The sequence below is a fragment of the Nyctibius grandis genome, chromosome 8 (assembly GCF_013368605.1).
Source record: "Nyctibius grandis isolate bNycGra1 chromosome 8, bNycGra1.pri, whole genome shotgun sequence".
Classification (NCBI taxonomy): Eukaryota; Metazoa; Chordata; class Aves; order Nyctibiiformes; family Nyctibiidae; genus Nyctibius; species Nyctibius grandis.
In genome coordinates, this window is record NC_090665.1 from 2,042,749 (window position 1) to 2,048,748 (window position 6,000).

Here is a 6,000-nt window from a genome sequence, read left to right on the forward strand (position 1 = left end):
CAAGGCCGTTTATTGATGGACTCTGTTTCTTTTCTTACAGACCCCCTGCCCAAACTCTGAGCAAGCCACTTGCTGCCTACATAAAGACCGGGGTGGTACGGTTGTAGGCAGAAACATGGTTGTAGGCTTCAGCAAAAGGTCCCCCTCGGCCCTCGGGGAGCCAATTATGACATTTGGAGCTCGTTTAGTTTTCTGACTTCCTTGAAGACATGTGTTGTGAGCAGTGATTCATCCACCAGTTCTTCCCAGTCTCGTGGGACCTGTGAAAGGGTTGTTAAAATCACTGTGTTTCTTTTCCATTTCCTGAAAGCACTCGGTGTTTGGGGCAGGTTGCTGGGCTACACACCACAGCTGGACACCTTCCACGGCCGTGCTGGGGCCAGGGCTGGCTATCAAAACCTTATCTCCTGGGTGTAACGTCCGTGACATGATCTCCCTGAAAATCCCAGCCCTTCAGTTTTGTAGGAAAATTACTTTTCCTATGGGGGACACAGGGTGTGAGGCTGGCTGGGGGAAATATCCCAGGGAATAAAGGCTGGGAATGTGCTGAGAGCAGCACTGCTCTTTCAGGTGATGGTTTAAGAAACTTATAAAAAACTTTGCTGAGTAGAAAGTGCAGTAAAATGGGAGCCAGGGCTAGGAAAAACTAGATTGGAAGCTGAAATGATGGTGGGACAGCTAGGGATGGAGGCAGGAGGGCCCTTTATGGAAGATCCCTATAGAGTCACGCTTGAGTTAAAGCTTATATTGAGGTGTTTTGTTTTACTGTTATTTACACTCATGAAAAAGCAAAGTCTGGAAAGCGTGAAAGCCTAAACCTGGAGGCTGTATTTTCTGCTAAAGCCTTTTTTGTAGTCTCCTTCTTGCAGGTTTCCTGTTACGAGTGCAGGGTTCCTGGCTTTGCTTTCTTTTTCTGTGGGGCAAAGTAATATTCAGCAGCAAGTCAGTCACGCTCACTTCACTTGTGCCCAGGCTGCACACAAGTGCTACGTGTCGTGCATCTAAATGCCTAAAGCACCGCTGCTGCCCGGGGATCAGGGCTGCATCCCACCCCTCACCCTGGGGAGTTTTGATGCCACAGCCCTGCCTGGGCTGATGCGCTTCCTCGTAATTACCAGATGACCGATCTGGTAGTGGTAATAACTGCCAAGGCAATTTTATTTTGGGCCAATTCTTCTCAATCTTACAGCAGATAGGGATCTCAGGGTGCTGGGAATGTTTCTCATTTTGTCAGTCAAAATATTTTGGCATATGTAATATTTTTAATAACCATAACGGATCTGTTGGAGCATACTCCAACTGAGGAGAATTTGATCAACGCTCAGCAAGAAAAGCAGAGCTGGGCATAGCAACAGGCAGCCTTTAAAGGAAGAAAACCCTCAAAAATATAGATTCTAGGCAAAAATTTATACAAGGGTGAGGAATTCTGATTAGTTTGCAGTGTGACTTTGGTACACGTGAACTCACTTTGGCAAATGAGTTTCTTGACTCCTAAGCAGTGCGGATTTTGAACACCTGGCTACCAAAGTATGTTTTTGCTCAGTGTGGAAAGTTGTGACATTGTTCACTAAATCATATAAGCCTAAACACTAAAACATCTAAATCTTGTTCAGACATACAGATCTAGATCCTCAGTCGCACTGAGGTGCTTTTCAGGGTCCAGGACTACAGGGTTTAGATGCGAGAGCGCCTTGTCCCACCCCTCTCACCTCCCATGAACCCCCTGACTCTCTAATTCCCTGGAATAATCAGATTTTAAGAAGTTATAAAAGCACTAATTGTTTCTTCTCTTTTTGTAGTGATGTAAATGCTCCCATGTGGCACAGAAAAGCCATCCAAAACAACACAGTCGTTACCAGTGCTTGGAAAGACTCCGAGGGACGCATTCCCCAAGGAAATTAAGAGTCAGTTCTTGTTCCCCAGCGGGTTATATGTAAATTGGATACCAGGGCATTTAATTGGAGATCTCGGAGCCTAAGTCTGCCCCAAAGCACTTATTGTTTAGAGTGTAACTATAAGCTGGAAGAAGTGTGATTTTATACCGTTTGCCAAGGGAAGCAAACACTCCAGATCTTGTGCAGCGGCCAGGATGGGATGTTATTACTTGGCATCATTCTCAAAAGCAGGATTTTTATCTGTTCCCTTTCCTGAGTTCAGTTTTCTCTTTCCATTCTACGTTCCCTATGATTTTACAAAGCAGTATGCTTGGCATTTCTCGTTAGATGTTGGAGATTTGAAATAAATCGCCACAGCACTTCACTGCCTTGTATTTTATTTGAATGCTTTGTGGTTGTGGATCTCATTGTAGATATGTCACATGAACTGACTGCTCAAGTTCCCAGAAAAAATTTTGCATTTGCTTTCCAGATAAGAGAAAAGAAGAAAACATTGTGTTTTTTTTCGCTTGAGTTTCTTCTAAACTAAGACTTCATCTAATGGTTACCATGCAGACCCTGGGCTAGCTCTGTGTGAGCAAAGCATTTGGGTGTGCAAGGGAACCCTCGGAACAGGGAGCTTGATACAGCTCAGAAGGGTACTGGCACGTCTGAACGGTGTGTGATCAAACCAGAGTCCACATAGACACCCACATGTTTAGCGTGCTGTGATTTGCCGTCCTCATCCAAGTGAGATCACAGTTTGTATGTCCAATTATGGTAATTTAAATATTAACATTATTGGGAATTTCATTCCTGACGGAAGCAGGCAGAGGTAAGGTCGCAGCCTTCCCGTGTCACTGGGATCAGTTTCTTGTTGTGCTGCCCTACTGCTGGTGTTAAGAGGAGGATCTAATTTAGGATTTGCCTAAATGGAAGAAGTTAATATATAAATAAAACAAGTTGTAAGTGAAAGGTGATACAAGCAAAGCGTAATTTCCCACAAGAACCGCCTCAGAACATTTGCTTCACCCATTTCCTTATGCTCAAATAAGGTTATTTTCAAAGAAGTCTTTGTTCTCTTTCTCCTACCTGCATGAGCCAAGGCAGGACACCTCATGTGTGCCCCCTCTGCTCAGCCCTGGCCCTGGGCACTGCCCAGGCAGTTCCCCAGCTCTGGCCATGCCAGAAGGACCACATCTTTCTGCCCGCTGGCGTACAGGGCCCTTGGGGCTATGGCATTTGCTTCTCCAGGTACTCACACATGTGAACTCATGTCTCCAACGTAGGACAGGAGTATTTAAAAACTTCAAACAGAAATATATGCAATATACACATTTTACATCCCATCTATGGACGTACACATAACAATATACACCACGCACACAGTATGTACAAGGGAAGGATGCACGCATGCCACTAAATCATCCTCTCCACCTGTCTCTGAGATGCAGAAAGAAGGTGAGTCCTGTAGGTCTCATGAGGAACAAAGAGTCTTAACATAAGGTAAAATTTTCCAAGCTAACAAAGCTAGAACGACCTTTCACTGAAACGCTGACCTAGGGCTAACGTTAACTTTAAGACACATTTACTCAGTATTGATTCCCTCCACGTGTAGCAATCGTGATGTGCCTATAGTGCCAGGAAACGTTAGTGTAATATTTCAGTTACTCACCCGTATAACTTGTATTTATTCACTTGTCATTTACGTGGAAGAACATGAATCTACTTGATTTTTTTTTTCTAATGCTATGAATAATATTTATGAAGTTGTTTGTACTTCAAAACCACAAGGTGGTGAACTCAGAGACATGAAAATGCAAAGAATTGTAATCTCTAAGGAATGAAAATGTGAAATCAAGTGTTGAGCAAGATGCTTCTAAAGGAAACAATATATTTTCTGAATTATATTGCAAGTGATTTTCTTGCTGTGCAGAATAATTTTTCATTCACTCTTTGAAAGAAAGTAAAAAAGAAAACTGTGCATTTCATCCCCCTCTCCAGCCCCTTACTTTAACAGATGCTTAGGCAGAATATCTTGTTCTCATTTCATTGTTGATAATCAGTTTGTGAAATGTTTTCCTCCCCTCTCCAGGCAGATAAACTGCTAGTTTCCAGTTCTTTGCCAATGAGGAAAGGATTATGCTTTTTTCCCCCCTTCTCTTTTTTTTTTTTCTTCTAAATGAGAGGTTTTTGTGATTTTTTTTTTTTTTTTTTTTTTTTTTCCCCATAGTATCACTTTCTTGGGGTCATGAAACAGAGCAAAGCCTCACACTCTCAGAGATCAAGCTGGATATCTGGAGACAATTCAGAATTATTGGAATGACACTGATTTTGCATTTCTTGGTTTTATTTTGAAAGGTCTCAATCCAGTAAGAATATGTAAGAATAATCATATCAACTACAGGTGTAGAATATTATTTTTTTTTTTTTAGAAACTAATAGGTAAAACTACATCACGCTTGGCTTGATTATTTGCTGCTCTTTGTGGACAATCATGCAAGATCACTGAATTTTGAGAATTCCTGCAGTGGATGAAGTACCTGCTTATGCTGTGCCACCTGCTAAGGGTGTTGCAGCTAGAATAAGAATTAATGTAAATGCTGGAGCAATGGAGCAACAGGGAAGTGACCATAAATCAGGAAACTCAAAATTGATGGCAGGGTGTCTCCTGGAATAACAATTGCTGGATAAGGCTGTGTCAAGTGGGGCAATAGTTATCAGGGTGCTGTCAGGAAGGAGCTCGTACTCTGAAGCAGGCTGTACCAAGATAAACAGGACCTCAAGCAGAAAGTTGCACAGTGGAGGAGACGTCTCAAATACACTTAGAGGTCCAGAGTAGAAAGCAGTTCCTCAGATTTGTGGCCTAGGAGAGATGGTGAGAAGCCACTTGCACAAAGGTGAGAGGATTCAGTGGCAAGGAAAGGGAAAGGAGTGATCAGGTTGCATCAGCAAAGAAATTAATCACAAAGTTCAGGCAGCAACGATGCCACTGAATAAAGCTGTTTGCTTGGAAAGTTCTGCTCAACCCTGGGCTGCAGCCCAGACAGAAAAGGAAAGAAAAACAACCCACCTTACCCGTGTCTTGGAAACTCTCCACAGAAGTTCAATAACTTGAGGGCGGAGGAAATGCCTGGTGAGGAACTGCTTGATGTGCATAAATTACTCAGCTTTGGGGGGAAAAAAAAAGGAGTTTGACAGATCTGCTTTTGGAATAGGAGTAACTACGGGAGGTAAATACAGAGCTAGGTGGGGACAGCAGGAGGGTTTAGGCTGCAGTTAGAAAGAGGAGGTTCTTGTTGGATATTTAGGATGTATGACAGCCTGCTAGCCGAATTACAGGGTGGTAGTAATATACATCAATCTAAGAACAGAATGATACCTGTGCAGTGAACTACACACATTATGTATTTACAGGGCTACTAAGGGTATACTACAAGGCCTGCAATGGAGTCAGAGGGAAGCAGTTTCTTTCTCCCACCCGTTTCTGCGTTTCCATACGCTTTCATTTCAAAAGAATGAACACTCCAGCCCTGGTGACAAAGAGCCGCCTTTGCACCGCTTTCACTTGGTCTTCAGCCAGAGGGAGGGAAACAAAGCCCTTGTCAAGGGTGTGAACTTCCTTCATTCCCAGGGCTGCTGGGCCAGCGTGGTGCACCAACCGTTGAGCACTTTATTCAAAATCAAAGCTTCCTTCTGAGATTGCTGGGTTTAGTTATAAAATGCTTCATGTCCATCCCGCTGAAAGAAACAGTAGGCTTTTAAAAATGTTTAAATGTTATGAGAAGGCATATTTTCACTGCTGGAGTATCCACTAAATGCTTAGGTCATTTGACACACTTTATTATTTGGCTCTAGGCTCATACGTGTGTGTTAAGCAGCCTCAGATAAATTTTTTTTACCCTTAGAAAGCTTGTTAGACGTAATAGCTGTTTCCAAAGTGAAAAATGCTTTGAAGTTCTCTAGGTTACACTTAGGAAAGCAACAAGATGAGAGAGCTGAATTAAGCTCTGGAGTACGCACGCAGTGCCCTCCTGCAGGGTGCCTGAAATGACACAGCTCTGCTCACTCCTGCCTCCGCCGGGATGCACAGAGAAAGAGGGAAGCGAACTCTCAGAGGAACACA